Source organism: Ursus maritimus, unplaced genomic scaffold (assembly GCF_017311325.1).
Source record: "Ursus maritimus isolate PB19 unplaced genomic scaffold, ASM1731132v1 scaffold_1, whole genome shotgun sequence".
NCBI classification, from domain to species: Eukaryota; Metazoa; Chordata; class Mammalia; order Carnivora; family Ursidae; genus Ursus; species Ursus maritimus.
Window position 1 is genome coordinate 89141854 of NW_024423343.1, and position 18703 is coordinate 89160556.

General features: G+C 36.8%; 1 protein-coding gene across 1 annotated transcript in view; it reads right to left on the bottom strand.

The window, feature by feature from the left end:
- Positions 1–18703, bottom strand: part of THSD7B (thrombospondin type 1 domain containing 7B) — a 699268-nt gene that overhangs the window by 308597 nt on the left and 371968 nt on the right. The gene's annotated exons all lie outside the window — the stretch shown is intronic.

Consider the following 18703-nt stretch of genomic DNA (forward strand, 5'->3'; position numbering starts at 1 on the left):
CTGAAAAGAATATCATGCTGTATGTTAGTAGTGAAAGTTTGACTTCTTCTTTGCAAATTTGGATGTGTTTTATTTCTTTTTGTTGTCTGATTGCTGAGACTAGGAGTTCCAGTACTATGTTAAATAACAATGGTGAGAGTGGACATCCCTGTCTTGCCCTTGACTGTAGAGGAAAGCTCTCAGTGTTTCCCCATTAAGGATGATATTATCTGTGGGTCTTTCATATATGGCCTTTATGATGTTGAGTTATGTTCCTTTTATCCCCACTTTGTTGAAGGTTTGGATACCATGTTTTGTCAAATGCTTTTTCTGCACCTATTACAGGATCATATGGTTCTTATCCTTTCTTTTATTAATGTGGTGTATCACGTTGATTGATTTGAAAATATTAAACTACCCTGGCCACCCAGGAATAAATCCCACTTGATCATGGTGAATAATTCTCTTAATGTAATGTTCAATTTGATTTGCTAGTATCTTGTTGGAAATTTTTGCACCTATGTTCATCAGGGACATTGACCTGTAATTGCTCCTTTTAGCGGGGTCTTTGTCTGGTTTTGAATCAAGATAATGCTGGTCTCATAGAAGGAGTTTGGAATTTTTCCTTCCATTTATATTTTTTGGAATAATTTGAGAAGAATAGGTATTAACTCTTCTTTAAATGTATGGTAGAATTCCCCTGGGATGCCAACCGGCCCTGGACTTTTGTTGTTGGGAGATTTTTTGATTACTGATTCAATTTTTTTGCTGGTTATGAGTCTGTTCAAATTTTCTATTTCTTCCTGTTTCAGTTTTTGTAGTTTATAAATTGCTAGGGATTTATCCTTTTCTTCCAGATTGCCCAATTTGTTGGCATATAATTTTTCATGATATTATCTTATAATTGTATTTCTGTTGGTTGTAATCTCTGCCTTTCCACATCCCAAAAACTCCGTGCTCTTACTCTTTTTGGACTTGTTGAGGTCTGATTTATAACTGAATGTGTGATCTATTCTGGAGAATGTGCACTCAAAAATAATGTGTATTTTGTTGTTTTGGATGAAATGTTCTGAATATATCTGTTAAGTCCATCTGGTCCAGTGTGTCATTCAAAGCCATTGTTTCCTTGTTGATTTTCTGCTTAGATGATCTGTCCATTGCTGTAAGTGGGGTGTTAAATTGTATTGTTACCAATTGTAATGTTACCAATGTTATGTTTGTTATTAATTAACTTATATTTGGGTTTCCCCAAGTTGGGGGCATAAATATTTATAATTGTTAGATCTTCTTGTTGGATAGACCCCTTAATTATGATACAGTGCCCTTCTTCATCTCTTGTTACAGTCTTTAGTTTAAATCTAGTTTGTCTGATATAAGTATGGCTACTCCAGCTTTCTTTTCACATCCATTAACATGATAAATATTTCTCCATCCCCTCATTTTCAATCTGCAGGTGTCTTTAGATCTAAAATGAGTCTCTTGTAGGCAGCATATAGATGGGTCTTGTTTTGTTCATTTGTTTGTATCCATTCTGAGATCCTATGTGTTTTGACTGGAGCATTTAGTCCATTTACATTCAGAGTGTTTATTGACAGATATGAATTTAATACCATTGTATCACCTGTAAAGTCATTGTTTCTGGAGAATTTCTCTGTTCCTTCCTAATCTTTGTAACTTTCGGTCTTTCCTTCCCACTCAAGGAGTCCCCTTTAACATTTCTTGCAGGGCTGGTTTAGTGACCACAAACTCCTTTTGTTTTTGTTTGTCTGGGAAACTCTTTATCTCTCATTCTATTCTGAATGACTGTGTTGCTGGATAAAATATTCTTGGCTACACATTTTTCCCATTTAACACGTTGAATATATCATGCCACTTTCTCCTGGCCTGCCAGATTTTTGTGGAGATATCTGCTGGTAACCTGATTTGTCTTCCCTTGTAGGTTAGGGACTTCTTTTCCCTTGCTGCTTTCAGGATTCTTTAACTCTGTATTTTACAAATTTAACTATGATACGTCTTGGTATTGGCCAGCTTCTATTGATTTTGATGGGAGTTCTCTGTGCCTCCTGGATTTGAATGTCTGTTCCTTTCCCCAGATTAGGGAAGTTTTCAGCTATAATTTGCTCAAATAAACCTTCTGCCCCCTATTCTCTCTCTTCTTCTTCTGGGACTCCTATGACATGAATGTTATTACACTTCATGGAGTTCCTGAGTTCCCTAAGTCTACGTTCATGATCCAATATTTTTCTTTCCCTCTTCTTTTCAGCTTCATTATCTTCCATAATTTTATCTTCTATATCATGGATGCATTCCTCAGCTTCTTACATCCTTATGGTCATTACATCCACTCAGTTTTGCATCTTGGTTATAGCATTTTTAATTTCAGCCTGACTAGTTTTTAGGTCTTTTATCTCTGCATTAAGGGTCTCTCTGGTTTCTTCTATGCTTTTCTCAAGCCCAGGTAGTATCCTTAGGATTGTTGTTTTAAACTCTAGTTCAGGCATATTACTTATATCTATTTTTATTAGCTCCCTGGCCATGACTTCTCCTTGTTCCTTCTTTTGGGATGAATTCCTCTGTGTTGGCATTTTGTCTGGGTCTCTGTCTTCTGTATGTTAGGAAAGTCTGTGCCTAGTTCTATTTCCATTAGAGCTGAAGGTTTGCAGCACTCTATGATCAGTAGACATGGTGTGTGTGTGTGTGTGTGTGTGTGTGTGTGTGTGTGTGTGAAGGCAGGGTGGGGGCTGGGGGGAGGGTTTGTGCTGGTCTTCTGGGGGAGGGGCCTGCTGCTGTTCTGGCTCTCAATCACACTGGTGCTATTAAAAAAGGCCCCTGCAGAGTGTAACGGGGTGGGGCAGAGTATAAATGGCTCAAACCTCCACTGTGGCACTGTGACACTTGCTGATGTCCCTCTGTGCTGATGGGAGGGATGAAAAATAGTTTTGGCCTTCTCTCTTCCCTGGAGATGGGAGCTTGCGCCCACCACTGTTCAGGTAGTCCTCACAGAAGAGCGAACAATCTTCCCTCTTGTGTCCCAGGCTTCTGTCAGATCCCTGCCTTCACCCTGTTTGTGTTGGCACTGCCTGCCCGCCCAGCAACAGTGCAGTACACCTGTGTTTCATCCCTGGTATGAGGCTGAGATTCAAAAGTACACATTTTGGGGACCCCACATGGCATGGGCTGTGCTGATCCTCTGGGGAAGGGTCTGGCTGTGCTGAGGTTGGTGCTGATTTGTTCCAGGAAAGCAGTCTTACGAACCAACCACACAGGCGCTTGGATTTTATGGTAAAGTGTAGCAAAAAGCAGGCATCCAGATTAGGTGCCCTCAGCAGTGTCTCTGTTCATATGCTAAACAACAGGGCAGCTCAGTGGCTCCTGAAGGCCCTTTTGTCCCCTGTGATGAAGTGCCACCTCTCCTAATGCACTCCAAGAGGAACTGTCTCTCGCAGTGTAACCCAGGAAATTCTCAGAGCACGCTGTCCATTCCTGGGCCTCTGCTCTCCTTCCCCACAGGAGCTCCTCTAGGCCTGCCAGGATCCACCTGATGATGGCGCAGACTTTTAAAACTTTAGTGTTTGAGCCTTGCTGCTCAACTTGCAGTAATTGGCCCTTCTCATTTTCCCCATCAATTGTTTTGGGGGAGTATTTTTCTTGTGCAATCCCCTGCGTGCTGTTTTATCTGTCTTTCTCTCTCTACCTCCTCTATCCATGATCAGGGCTCCCTCCTCTCTGCTGCACCCCCAATTCTCTTCTCCCCCAAATCACATCACTGCACCTCCTACTTTCCACGATGTGGCCTCTTCTCTCCCTCTAGTTGTGCAGTTTGTTCTCTCAGAATTCAGACCTATTTTCTGGGTAGTCAAAATGACTGGATAATTAGCTGTGTTCTAGGGACAAGGCAAGCAAAAGTCTTCCTATACTCCCTGTATTCTTGTTTTCAAAATGAAGGCAAGGCCTCTACTTGCATTGAAATTATTCCATCTTTACTTCCTAAAATAATGCCTAGCACACAGTCATTGCTTGATAGATATATTTTGAATTAATTACTTAATTTTAAAAATATAGGAAGATTGAGTTTGCTATTTAGATAACAGTGGTACATTCTGATTTTTAGGATACCATTCATCAATTATATTAATGGAAATAAATTTATGGCCTTTAAGAAACACAACTAAAATTACAATAATAACTTCAACTTTTTAATGTTTCCCTGAATTTTTTTGAACTTTAGATTAATTTTTGAGAACCAAATAATTTTATTTTTGAAACTATAATAAAGCATTTGCATTAAAGCAAAGCTCTCATATTCATTCTTGTTCTTCTGTTACATTAAAATAAAACATAACATTTTTGAATAAAATTATTAATAGGTGCCTTTTCTCTTGGAAGTGAATTTAGGTAAAGAAGTATTTGCTTCATACAACATAGAATTTTTCCTTATGTTCTTACTTTTTTTTTACTGATAATGTATATCAATTTTTATAGTCAGAAAATAATTAAACATAAGTTAAAAAGTAAAAAACTTCCATATATAATTATACAGAAATGCATTTGTATTATTAATATTAAATAAAATTGAAAAGGTTGTAGCATAATATGAATCTGAAATTTAAAAATGCCTCATATTTGCATATGCATTTCTGGAGGGATACAACTAATTTATTTTTTAGTTTATTTGAGAAGTGAGATAGTGGTTGAACTCATGAAGGAAAAAGGCTGAATTTATATGCACTTTCTTTTATTTTCCTTTTCAATGGTCATAACTTCATTTTCTAATACATAACAGATTAAAAAAGTCAAACTCATTCCTTCTGGCCTTTAAGAATATCCTTCCAGCAATTCCTTCCTCTTTATCCATCCTGAGTTTCTCTTTCTACTGAATCATTTACCTCAGTTATTAATTTTCCAATATTAGAAACAAAATAAATGAAAAAACTCCACTGCCCCACTACTTTATTCCTTTCACATCAAAAATTGTTACAAGGTTTTCATTTTTTTTGTTTTCCCCAGTCACCATCTCCAATCCTCTCTCAAACCCACAGCAATCATGCTCTCATAATCCTCCCCCCCGCCATAATTCTTCTTGCCAAGATCAATAGTGATCTCCAGGTTGTTACATCTCATGGGCTATTCTCCAGCCCATTTTAGTTCTTCCACCAATACTTAGCACAGTCAATCCCTCCTCCTTGAAATATTCCATTCTCTTGGTGTGCAAGGCTCCATACTCACCTGGTTTTCCCCCTACACAATGGATTTGTTTTCCTCTATCTCCTTTGCTAACTCCTCCTCATTTCCACAATCTTTCAGCTTTGGGTCAGTCCTTGGACTCTTCCCTAGCTACATGGATTCCGTTGGTGATCTCATCCAGTCTCACAGTTTAAATATCAACGATGTGCTCAGAACTCTCAAACTGTATCTCCAGTCATCCTACGATAATCCTCTCATGAGATTTTTTCAATCCTTTTACACATCCCAACAACCCAATTCCCAAAACATATTCAAAATTTGACTAGTTTAGTCCTCTAATCATAGCATCTTGGTCAAAGTCACCAGTGTCATTCCCCATGGTTTTAGTAGTCTCCTAATTGGATCCTTGCTTGGATACTTTCACCTAAAGTCTACTATCCATTCAACAAACATGTAAGTCAAATCACATCAGTCTTCTGCATGAAATCTTCAATGGCTGCCCCTTCCACTCAGAATAAAAATCAAAAGTCCTTACAAGACTCTCTTCCACCTATCTGACCTCTTCTCTCCCTTTTCTCTCACTTTTATGCTCAAGATTCACTGTCTTTTGCTGTTCCTTGAATACAACTGGCTCTTTACTATCTCAGGACTTTTATAGTTCCCAGATACAAGCATCATTCACTCCCTCCCCTCCTCCAAATATTTGCTCAAATGCCACTTTCTTAACAAAAGTTTCCCGGATCAACATATTGGAAATTAAACCATTTTCCTCACCCAACTCCTACATTTCTGATCTCTCTTTCCTGATGCATATTTCTCCAACATTTATCACCATCTGACATAACATACCATTCCTTTCTTTTGTTGATAATCTATTTCCTTTCATTATAATTTAATTTCCAGGAGGTAAGGAATTTTTATTTTGTTTATTAATGTATTTAATATCTAGAACTGGTGCTTATGATAGTTATATATATATATCTCATAACAAAATATATGGTATATATGACTGGTGCTCATTAAGCATCTGCTTAATTAATTAATAAATAACTGAGTGAATTGACAATCATGCCTGAGAGAGCTAGAAGAATATTCTGAAAGCTGGGGTCCAGAGCCAGTCACCTGGGAGCCAGGAAAGAAAAAGCAGGATCAACAGTTCAAAAGGAAGCTGGGGGCAGTTGGGTTAATGTCCATAATAAACATTAATGGGCTAGTTGTGATGCAGTGCCAGGTGCAATAATTTTTTTAAAGAGCCAGTGGGAGGGAGATTTTCGTATTGCCTTATGAATTATAAGAAAGGTTATAAATTCCAATTATAAAAGGACTTTAATTCCTTTTGTCAGTCATGAGAATTACAACAAATAAGTGCATCCCTAGCATAGCCACATATACATTATTCTCCACACCTCCACACCAACGTGGTTTTTATAGCTTTAATGCTTTTTTCCACATGTCCTCTGTTTCCTTTGTCTTCTCTGGCCTGTCTTCCTCTAGTCTCCACAGTCAATGAAAGAGCTCTTTCAGTGCTGCTTTCCATACACATTTGATCCACCATCTTTACTTTTTCCGTATTCCAATATCAAATAAACTATTCATCATCACAAGCATGAATGGTTTTCCTTGGCTGATTTCACTTTTCCTTTTTCCAGCACGTGCCTTCTATTAGAGCAGTGCTATCCTCTCATGGATTCCTATAAATTTCCCATCTCCCGATTTTCAGGCAGTATAAATGATATGTCAGGGACAACATATTCCTGCTTTTTCACACTGAATTGGTAATAAATTCTGAAAACTTTATTTTCTATATGGAAATGTCCTAATGAACAATAGTTGGATAGAAAACACACACACGCACACACACACACATCATACAATCTAATCACTGGACCAAACTGTGTCACTCAATAGGTACATGGAATGGAGACAGCACACCATAAAATTATCATTCAAAGAAAGGAAGTTAGGAAGAAAGGAAGGCAGGAAGGCAAGCTTGCAAATGTTCATAACCTTTTGTAAATTACAAAATAACATGCCCAGGTTAAATTCTTCATTATAGTTGATTAAATGATATTGCTATAATAAGTATGGATATTTCAGTTGGAATAAATTAACGTTTTTTTCCTTATGGTTTAGAAACTTGCAGAGGGCAGGGGCGAGTAGGAATAAGAAGCAATTAAAATAGCATTAAGTTTATAAATGCTAACTATAATGAGATCCCTATTTGATTTCCCTTAGCACATAAAATGTAGAGGAAAATTCTACCCCTGAAACAGATTTTTGAAAAATCATAATCAACCTTTATCTACTTCTATTCATTTCATGAAGTAGATAAAATATTTTTCGTCAAGTACATAACAATGAGACACAGCAATGCTCCTGTAAGGAATATAGTTCAATGCTTTATTGCCCAATTGAGAAAACAGACATAAAATATTGCATATAATATCATGTTTTATGGTTTAAAAGCAATTTCTCAAAAATATAACGAATCTATAGAGAGAGAAAGCTTAAAAATCATATCTATCATTCACTTGTGTCAAATCAATTTCCTATATAGTGAATAGTAAAAAAAGATACAATAGCAACCATTCAAAGTTAAAAATATGTTATGTTTAAGTTTAATAGCCAGTTAAGCCACAAGTTTAGATATTTTTTAAATGTGATAAGAGCATGTTGTTGCTTTTCAATGAAAAATGTTTTCCCAAATCTTTCTACATCTTAATAAAGTGGCTGATGGTTGCACTAAAATTTGTTATTTTGTAGCTTTGTCCTCAGACTTCTCCATCTGAAAAACCTAAATGCAACCTTTCAATGGCACAAAATAAAATCAATAGCTCTTATAGTTCATCATATATTTATACATGTTTAAACAAAGACTACAACAAATTAGTTTGTAAATTTGCTCTAGAATATTGTCTGTTCTATAGAAGTTAGGCACTTTGGGTTCAGTCCAAGAGTGTGAGAGGAGAAAATGATGTACAACACCAACTTCAAGGTCAGGTAATGAGTCATGATGGAACTTGGCTTTAAATATTTAAATTGCCATATTTATGGATTCATCTCTTGGCAATCAATTTATTCCGCTTTAGACATCTGCATATTTCTTACCTGGAATTTGTGGCTTTAGAAAAAATTCTCAAATCTCACCAAGCTAAACTCAGTATGCTTACCTATATATAAAATATGTTGTAAAGGCAGGGGAAAGGATGCTAGGACAGTAGGGTCATCCGACTATTTATCTGCTGAGATCTCCTCCAACCTTTGTATCTATAATTCTTTGGAAAAGACAACAGATCTTAACAAGAATGCCCGATCCAAGTGTTACGGGAATAACAATAAAACAGTTCACTGGAGATAAAGACAGAAAAGGCAAAGCAGTAAACATGAGTTAAATATTTGAATCTGGTAGGCCAGTTATAGGGAACCTAGCTTAAAGAAGATCAGAGTTTTATGGTTAAGGAATAGCTGAGTATATTAGAATGGCCCAAGCAATGAGCAAGGAAGCCATTACATCCAAGAATTTCTAGTCACTGGAGTTTTTCCCTAGGGACTAGATATGTGTGATGGTTGATTTTGTGTCAATTTGACTGGATCTCAGGGTGCCCAGATATTTGGTCAAACCGTATTCTGGGTGTGTACATGAGGATGTTTCTGGATGAGATTAACATTTGTATTGGCAGACTGAGTAAAGCAGATTGACCTCTCCAATGTGGGTGGGCTTTGTCCAATTGTTGAAAGCCCAAATAAAACAAAAGGACTGAGTAAGTGAGAATGTTTCCTGCCTGACTGTTTGAACTAGAACATTGTTTCTTTCTGGCTCTTCCTAGGTCCTAAATCATCTACCCTTCAGATTTTAGCTTATACCACTGGCTCTCTTGAGTTCTCTCTATCTTCTGCACTACAAATCTTGGCATTTGTTAGCCTCCATAATCATGTGAGCCAATTCCTTACAATACAATAATAACATTATATAATAATAATATATAATATAAAATTGTAATATTATTACATATTATATACAATATTATGTATATTTTTTCTTTGTTTCCCTGGCATGATTTTCTTCATAGTCTAGGAGCTTAGAGATCAATAGAGAATATTTACATAAAAATTTGTGAAATGAAATACGTGAAGGAAAAAAGTCATGCCGAATGGATTTATCCTCTCAAAGAACATTGAACCACTTACAGCAGAAGAATAATGGTATTTAACTTTTGATGTTCTGGGTTAACATGCTATTACCATGATACTGATAGCCATAAAGCATATAGCTTAAAACAAAATTCAAAGGAAGAACTCAATCATCAGTGAATGAAAAAGGTCAAGGCATGTAGGACACAGATTTACAAAGCCTAACTCAGCTTGGCCAATAGAAGATAAAATATTTTGGACATCAGGTATTAATGGAAACAAATTAGTCACATGAACACCAGCACTTAAAGAAATAGAAGACTGGAACTAAGGATACACTGTATGGTGACTAACATAATAAATTATTAGTAAAAAAAGAAATATAAGACTGGAAATCCCACTAACTAAAAAACCTTTTTCATTTCAGTAGGGAAAGACATTCTATTTAAAACTAATATGTTTTTCACTGCCCATGGTATTTGTGTACTGTTTGAGGGGTGGGGGTATGACAAAAGCAAAGTTCAAAATTCCCAAGGGAATCTTATAAAGGCAACACATGCAAGGAAAAAAATAAGTATTTATGTATGTTAAATATATTTTAGAGAAAAGACTAAAAGTCCATCATTCAAATATAGTACTATAAGCTAGGTAAAATAGAAAAATAAATATTCAATTGACAAGATGTGTTCTTTCTTTAAACCATTTCCTTAGCATTTGTGGTTACGATATTGCTGGTTGTGCTAGTGTTTTAATTAGGAAAGATTGTTGTTTATCTTTCTTCTTTTAAAAATATTTTATTTATTTATTTGAGAGAGAAAGAGAGGGGAGGGGAGGAGCAGAGGCAGAGGGACAAGTAGACCCTGCTGAGCACGAAACCCAACACGGGCTCAATCTCACAACCCTGAGATCATGACCTGAGCTGATATCAAGTCAGACCCTTAACTGACTGAGTCACCTGGGTGCCCCCAGATTGTTGTTATTCTATTGTGACTCCACTGAGGAAATGTCAAGAAAATGGAGACAATCCCAAGTTCACCTAAGAAATTACATGTGAGATGTGTTAGCGTGGATCAGCAGTGACACTGCAGGGAGAGATGGGGGAATAAAGGAAACATAAAAGTGGTATGTTAATAATTATTTAATGTGTGTGTGTTTATACATATATACATATATACACACATATATGTATATAGATGCATGTGCATATATGAACATGTATACATATAGTATATTTGAAACCCTTTCCACCACAATAAAAAGTAAAAAAGCCAGCATTAGTTAGAATTCTACGACCACAACAAAAGATGAGCCATGTCATCTATTTTCCAGATATTTACTGGGTGCCTAGAATGTGCTAGATGCTATGCATCAAGATTACGAAGATGAATAAAACATAATTTCAGCCCACCAATAAGAGCAAAAGAGCAAGATAAGTAAACCAACAATTTAACTAGCACCAAAAGAAACTGAAAGAAGAATGTTAGGACAAGGTGGGAAAATAATCTTTCATTCAGAAAAAAAGTAGAGTTTGAGGGAAAAAAAAAAGAGAGACAAACTCTCCGGAGAAAATGAAGTGCATAGCTGAATTACATAAAGGAGGGGTAGGGGCAGGTAAGGTGAGAAATGAAAGTAGGGGCCAGATCATGAATAGCTCTATATGTCATGCTTCAGAAATAAACAGGGATCCATTAAAAATGTTAAACAGGTGGTAATATAAGATATTAATTCCAGAATAATCATTCAGAACTATGAGGCAGAGATTTGGAAAATATTATTATATAGTCCAGAGATGGTGATGAGGACTTGAACTAAACTGGCAGTAGTAAGAAGAGAGAAGAAAAGAGATATGGGGTAGAATCTGTACAATCTCCTGCTCAATAAGACATGATAAGTTAAGAATTGGGAAGACTCTAGAATAATAAAAGGGATGTCACTCTTTTGAATATAAAATACAGGAACAACAAGTTTGTCGTATTGATGTGTATTGAAGATTATGAAATTGCAACTGAGAGGGGTGCCTGAGTGGCTCAGCCAGTTAAGTGTCCGACTCTTGGTTTAGGCTCAGGTCATGATCTCATAGGTCTTGGGATCGAGCACCATGTTGGACTCCACACTCAGTGGGGAGTCTCTTTGAAGATTCTCTCCCTCTGCCCCTCCCCTCACTCACACTTTCTCTTTTTCAAATAAATAAATAAATCTTAAAAAATAATAATAAAATTGCAACTGAGAGAACCAATTCTGGTTAACTTAAGCCAAAGAGACAGAGAGATAAAGCTAAGGAGAAAGAAGGATACGAGATATTTCACAGAACAGGAGAAAAAAAAAAAACACCACATCTCAAAAACAAACAAACAAAAAACTAAGGCAGTGCATACGTTTGAATAGCAAAGAAATTCTACTGGAAGCACCACAACTGGTTCACTCAACTTAATAGTCAAAACCCAGGAGACTAGTCTTCATGACTGGATGGGAATTATGTCCCCTACACCTTGGCAAGAAGAGAGCAGCAATCTGAGTCATAGTTCCACCAAGAAATAAGAAAATTCCGTAGTGGAGATAGGAATGCAAACACACGTATTTAACCCGTGAGATGAAGTGAGTGAAGAGCTAGTCATGCTATACATACAAAGGCTGATGCAGGGTGAGGTCGTGATCAAGTCATGGTCCAGAGCAATTAGAATTAACTGGGAGGATGAAACTGTTGCCAGACACTAGGGAAAGGTGAGGGTCTTTTTGTCCAACAGATAGTGGTGGTTAGCCTGAGGAAAGAAAGAGCCTCACATGGAAAAAAAAAAATACTTGTAGATAAAAAGTTGCGGTGACAAAGTTATTCCCCTAGTGATACAAGGTAGAAAGTGCACTTAACAAATGCCAACTGGGTTAACAGTAGATTAGATTATCACAATGATGCCATTACAAGGTAAACTTAGCAGTTTCCAAAATATAAACACAGAATAAATAGTTCTTTATGTGTGGTATAATTATACCATTCATGTCACTCCAAAACGCGGACTTTCAAGGGAAGTTGCTGACAAGATGGCAGAGTACTCAAATCTGCAGTCTGCAGGAGAGCCTCAGTATTTAATTATGAGTTTGCAGTTTTGCAACTGTCATTACTACCATTTTCCATCCAGTTGCAGATTCTGAGCTGCTCTGAAGCTACACATCGAAACAGATGCTGTAAAAATGCCTTTAGCATGACTCTGGCTTAAACGGCATTGTAATTATTGTACAGCTATACACACAGTTAACCAATTAGCTTATTAACCTGAGCACAGTTTGCAAGTAAGATTTATATGGGAAGCATTCTGATTAGCCCTTTAAATGAAAAGGTATTTTAAAGTTATAGCTGTTTAATCATGAGAAAGTGAAGCTAACACTATACTTTTTTTTTTTAAGATTTTATTTATTTATTTGACAGAGAGAGAGACAGCGAGAGAGGGAACACAAGCAGGGGGCGTGGGAGAGGAAGAAGCAGGCTCCCAGTGGAGCAGGGAGCCCAATGCGGGGCTCGATCCCAGACTCCGGGATCACACCCTGAGCCGAAGGCAGATGCTTAACGACTGAGCTACCTGGGCGCCCCTAACACTACACTTCTGGCGCTAGAAGTAGGATTTCCCACCTTTGACACTACTGTTATGCCAGAACCAAGTCAGTGGTACCTACTGCCTTCCAATCTTTACCATCAAAAATGTCTCCAGATGTTGCCAAATGTAGCCGCCCCCTGGGGGGGGGGGCAATTCACCACAGGTGGAAAATCACCACTCTAGAGAAAATGAAGTAACACTGTCCTGGGCTCTGCTGTAGGTAAGGGACAAAATCCTTCCACTTTCATGTAAGTTCCTGGAGGGGAACCTGATAACTACACAAGTTTAATTCATGATCCCGCCATCAGAGAATCAGGTTGTACGGTATTTTATCATCATCTCATTATCTTAGAAATGATAATAGATTATAGAAATGATAATAGATAATAGAAATGATAATAGAAACTACAAGAAATACACTTTTGAAACAATTTGTAAAATATACACACTAGAGAGTAAACGTGACACAGACTCTACTCTCTAGAGATTAAACTCCTATAAGCACATGGTTCCTTTTCCTATTTCGTGACTGAAGAATAGATGAAGTTTTTTGTAATAGTAATCTTAATATGTTATACTATCTGGTTTTGCCTTTACAGAATAAAATTGCACATGAATTATATGTACTTCTATCCATCATATTTTGGCCAATGTTCTTCACTTCCTATTCTGGTATACAAAGTAGTAACTGTTGAGCGAACATTCACTGAACAACTAGCAGTATATAGTACAAGGTGATTTGGAAGCATTGATGAAAGGTGAATAAAGTACATTCTCTGTATTTTGGGAGCTAAAATATATAACAAGGGGGACAATGAAGGCGCAATATAATACAACACATGAAGAATGAGTAAGTAAAGAGTGTACACTTGGAAATGTTTACAGCTGGAAGAATGGAATTATATGGGGAAGGAAATAGTATCTGAGATGGGACTGGGAGGTGTAGGACTGAACAAGTGGAGGAAGATAAGATTTCCAAGCTAAAGAAGAAGCTTGGCATTAATTAATGCTTTGTGGATGATGGGTGTCACTTGGGCAATGGCTAGCTGTGTCTCTGAGAGACAAGAGTGGGAGAAATGAAACCGAATATTAGTTTAGGAGGATATTTAGAGCACATGTAATGACTTTGAATGGAAAAAGGTCAGCCACTGAAAATTCTTTAGTAGGTGAATGATAAAAATTGGATGAATCACTCTATACAGATAGCCCCGGTTTCAAAACAAGGATGGGTTAATAAGAAATGTACCTAGATATAAGGAGGACTATAGGAAAGTTACTACAAAACTCAGAAACACATTAACAGTGATCTAGAAAAGAAAGAAGAGACTGTGGGGACGTTATGAAGATGGAACTGCCAGAATTTGATGGCTAATCTTCTTTATTAATGGATGGTGGAGAATCAACTACTTGAGAATGAAAAATCAGGAAGAAAAATCCAGTTTCTGGTGGTAGTAAGTTCATTTTTGGAAACAATGAATTTAAACCATCAGTATACTGTCTGCAGGGCGAGTAATGATCAGGAGGTGAAAATTCTAATCTGGAGTTAAGAGAGAGATTTGCCTTGAAACAAAGACCTGGTGATCATCTTAAAGCTTTAACAGCTTAAAGCTTAAAGCTCCAGAGAAAGTTAGGGTTCTCCAGACAGACATTAAAATGGGGACAATGAAAGCAAAGAGAAAAACTATGAAGATTGGGGCCATGTAAGGTTTGGATAGAAGAAGAAAAGTCAGGCTTAGAGATTAGGATCTAAGTATTCAAGAGAGGTAGAGAGGCACAAGGAGAAAACTGGGACGTGGGAATGGAGGTGAGGGGGAGTCTCAAAAAGAAAGGGAGACCCTTTGGAGATAAATATACATATAAATGACTCAAGTATATACATGATTAAAAATCAGAAGATCATGGGTGACTACCAGAAAAACCATTTTATAAAAACTCTTTCATCTTTTTTCCTCATTGCTCCTGCATCTGTGTCCTGATGTTTTCCCCTAGACTTTAGAATGAAGGGAAAAAGGACTTTCTTCCTTCTAACTCCTGAATTTAATCTCTTCATTCAGTTGCATCTCCTCCTGTCGCCAGAATCATACTCACATTAATATTTTCTCCCTCTCTGACACCTTCAATATATTTATTTAACCATTTATTTCTATTTTTTCTTCTATTTGTATAGGGTGGTCCTTCTGTGCGCTTTGAACCCTGAGCTATAGTGCTAACTTCTTTCCTTCTTTTCTTTGACAAATATTCTGTAAAGTCATCTATGAAATACCTGTTTCCTCTCAGACGTTGGTCTCAAAACTATGATTTTTTTTTCATACACAGTTACTTCACTGAGACTAGACTGAAAATTCAGCTCTGTCCAGTCAGTTGCCAAAGCCTTTCTCTCATCTCTACTTACACAATTATTTCTAAAGCATTTGGCAATAACACATACATATTTCTTAAAAATTTCCCTTCTGTGATTTTCATGATACAGTATCTACATTTCTCAATAACATAAAAAATGTCGGTTGATATTTTGTGAAAAATACTGTCTGGAAGCAAATCTATTGGGGCAAATTTTCTGCTGAAAAGAAAAAAAGGGATAGATTTCTTCACTGCAGCATTTCTAAAAGACTTCACTATGCTAATTCTACACTGAGAAGTTTTAAGAGGAAGATCATTTGGTCACAGAACAGTCTTTTTTTTTTTTTTTTAAGATTTTATTTATTTATCTGACACAGAGAGAGACAGCCAGTGGAGAGGGAACACAAGCAGGGGGAGTGGGAGAGGAAGAAGCAGGCTCATAGCGGAAGAGCCTGATGTGGGGCTCGATCCCAGAACGCCAGGATCACGCCCTGAGCCGAAGGCAGACGCTTAACCGCTGTGCCACCCAGGCGCCCCACAGAAAAGTCTTTTTGTTTCATGTAATCAATGAATCTTTCCACGAATTTCCCCTTAGTTTTACAATATTCACATTCTCCTTGGACCCAAAATAGTCCTATCATCCGAGCTTTGAAAAGGGGAAGGGAATTAACACATTGTGAACAGCCATAAACATTGGTAAAAGTGGCAAGAAACTGGAATTATTATTCCCATTGTGGGTGGGGAAACTGAGGCACAGATAGGTTAAATCCTTTGATCAAGTTCACACAAGTAGTGAATAGCAAAACCCTGATTTGAGTCAAGGTACTTCACATTCCAAAGAGAAAGAAAGTTCTTTTCATCACACGGGATTGCCTCTAGGGCTTATGCCCCTACTTTTTCTCTGTCTTTTTCTCTGAACTAGCACTAACTACAATCTTAAGCAGATGATTTCAAAATATATGCTATTTTTTAAAAAATGATGTCAAATTTCTTATCACTATTAATCATTCTCATTGGTCTAAAACTACTGAATCCTTTCAATTCATCACTGTCTTTTGCTCTGTATATACATTTGGCAACTAAATACCACTGATTTTTTTTCTTAAATGCCCTATTATATACCGTCCTTCTAATGCATTCCCAAAGTCAGCATTCCTAATGGTAGAGGCTTTCAGAACCCTTTGTAGTGTAATTACAAAGCCTTAGTGAACCTCAAACTTAGTTTCAGTTCCTACTTTCAATATATTGTTATGAGGTTGATCCTTCTATGAACCGATTGAGTGTAATTGACTTTCGTAGGTTTTAAATCTCATTCCTCATGCATCTGAGTTAAAAGATTGGTTTTTGTCCCACCAGGTGAATCCTTCAAACCATGGCTGGCCTAAAAAGGCACTTGCTTTGCGACTTTGGTATCTATTTGAATTCAGAGTAATGGCTAGTCTGAGGTTTCAGAGCCTCTAAAGCAAATAGGAGCTCCTCCTTTTGCTGCTACTAGAAGGAGTGCTGGAGTTTCCGTTTTCTTAAGAAATGCAAATAAAAATGTAAAAATATTACTTCTTTCTGATACAAGCCTGCGATGGCTCCTGGGATAACCAGAAATGAATACCTTGACCTTAGTAACCTGAGCGCTAAGGGAAGCCTGGAGATTAGCATCTATTTGAAGAGACTGAATTCTGATCCTGGACAAGAAAAGTATAATCCTATTACATTTATACAGTTTGCAGTAGACTTTGAAATTCATATTAACATTCCTGGAGGGAAGATAGTACTGTAACTGAGAGCCATGCAGTCAGAAGAGAAAATTCTTGCTCCTAGTTTAGTAAATGACTGCGTTACTCAAATGAAAGAAAAAAAAATTACCCGCTACCTGTCCCCACCCCTGAGACCCATTTCATCAGGGAAGGGAGCAGGTGGACTTCCGAGTTACTTTGTGCTTTGTATTATAGCTTCTTATGTTAAAAAATGGAGAGGCTAGTGAAAGACAACATCTCCAAACAACCCGCACTTAGTTAACTCTGTGTTACTAAAGCGTCATGCCTTAGGTCACTCACCTCCTTTAATACTTATTTTTAATTTATTGCCAATTTTAAAAAAAATGTGCATATTCTACCTGCAGCAACCACGAAAGCTCCAAAGCTAATTTTATCCTTACACATGAAAAGGACATGAAAAATAACTCCAAGAATCATTATTCACTTCGTAAAAAATGCAATCTTTGCTAGAAGTTTCACACTTTAATCTCTAAACCAATGCCTATGGTATTATAAAGCCCATTCTTTTGTTAAAATCTGAGGATATTTTAATTTAGAGAGTTGCTCTACACTGTCAATTTAACTGATCCTCCTTGTATTTTCACATTAAAAAATGATATTTAGAGATGTTTTTAAAGTTCCTTAAAAATATTTATAACCAGGTATTTTTGAATCAGGTACTAATTAATAAGATACATTAATTAAAACCAACCAACCAACCAAACAAACCCATGATGTCCTCCAACTGGTTATTCTGGTGCTGGAGTCAGAACTGAAGTTAGAAATCACCCCAAGAATGATCTTTAATATTATGAATACTGGGATCTGATTATTTGGTCTGTAAGATGAGCAATTATTAAGAATAATATCACAAAGTATTGAAAATAGTGTTGTTCACGGCCTAGACTGAAAACCTTAGTACATTGATTTGGGCTCTCAAGTGGTGTCATGCCCTCCCTTCTTGAAATTGCACAGAATGATATCACTACATGTCCTTTCCCATTTAAGAAACATTTACATCTGTGGAAGGAGTTCCTGAGGCAGTTACAGTTACCCCCTCCCCCCAATGCTCCTCTGAAAATGCTCCTTTTGTTCATCTTGAACTAAACAGAAGCAGTAACTCCACTTTCCTTCCCAGCACACTTTCTGCTTCCTCCTCTCACACGAAAAATAAAACAAAAATAGAAAAGACTATCTCTGTCTTTGATTATTGCTCACAGTTAAAACCTATATACTTGTCTTCTCTGAATCTACTGAAATCACCTGTTTTTTTTCTTATTGTGATCTATGTAGAGAAATATGACAGAAACTAAATGTGAGCAACTAATAAGGATACATGCCTATGACTTTGTCTGTCTGGAGAATAAAAAGGTCAGTCATCCAAAGATACTCTATTCCTCTCTTAAAATGAAAGGATACTTGGAATCAGAAAGAGGAGAATGACTAGCTGATTGGCTGTTTCAACACTTCATCAACAGGCCATAATCACTTCTTTACGTGTGTTTTCTGTTGTGTTTCTGTATGTTTTTCCAGACATATTTTTCCCTATGAAGACAACATAACTAGAGAAAAACATTTTTTGATCATGAATTTAGAGTACTTGGGCTTACAATATGAATAGTTTCCTGTTAATTCAGCTTATACAATATCTTTATTTGCCTGTTTTATATGGATATATAGCTTATATTTATATAGTCCAGCAAAAATTATATAAATCAATTTTTAAAGATT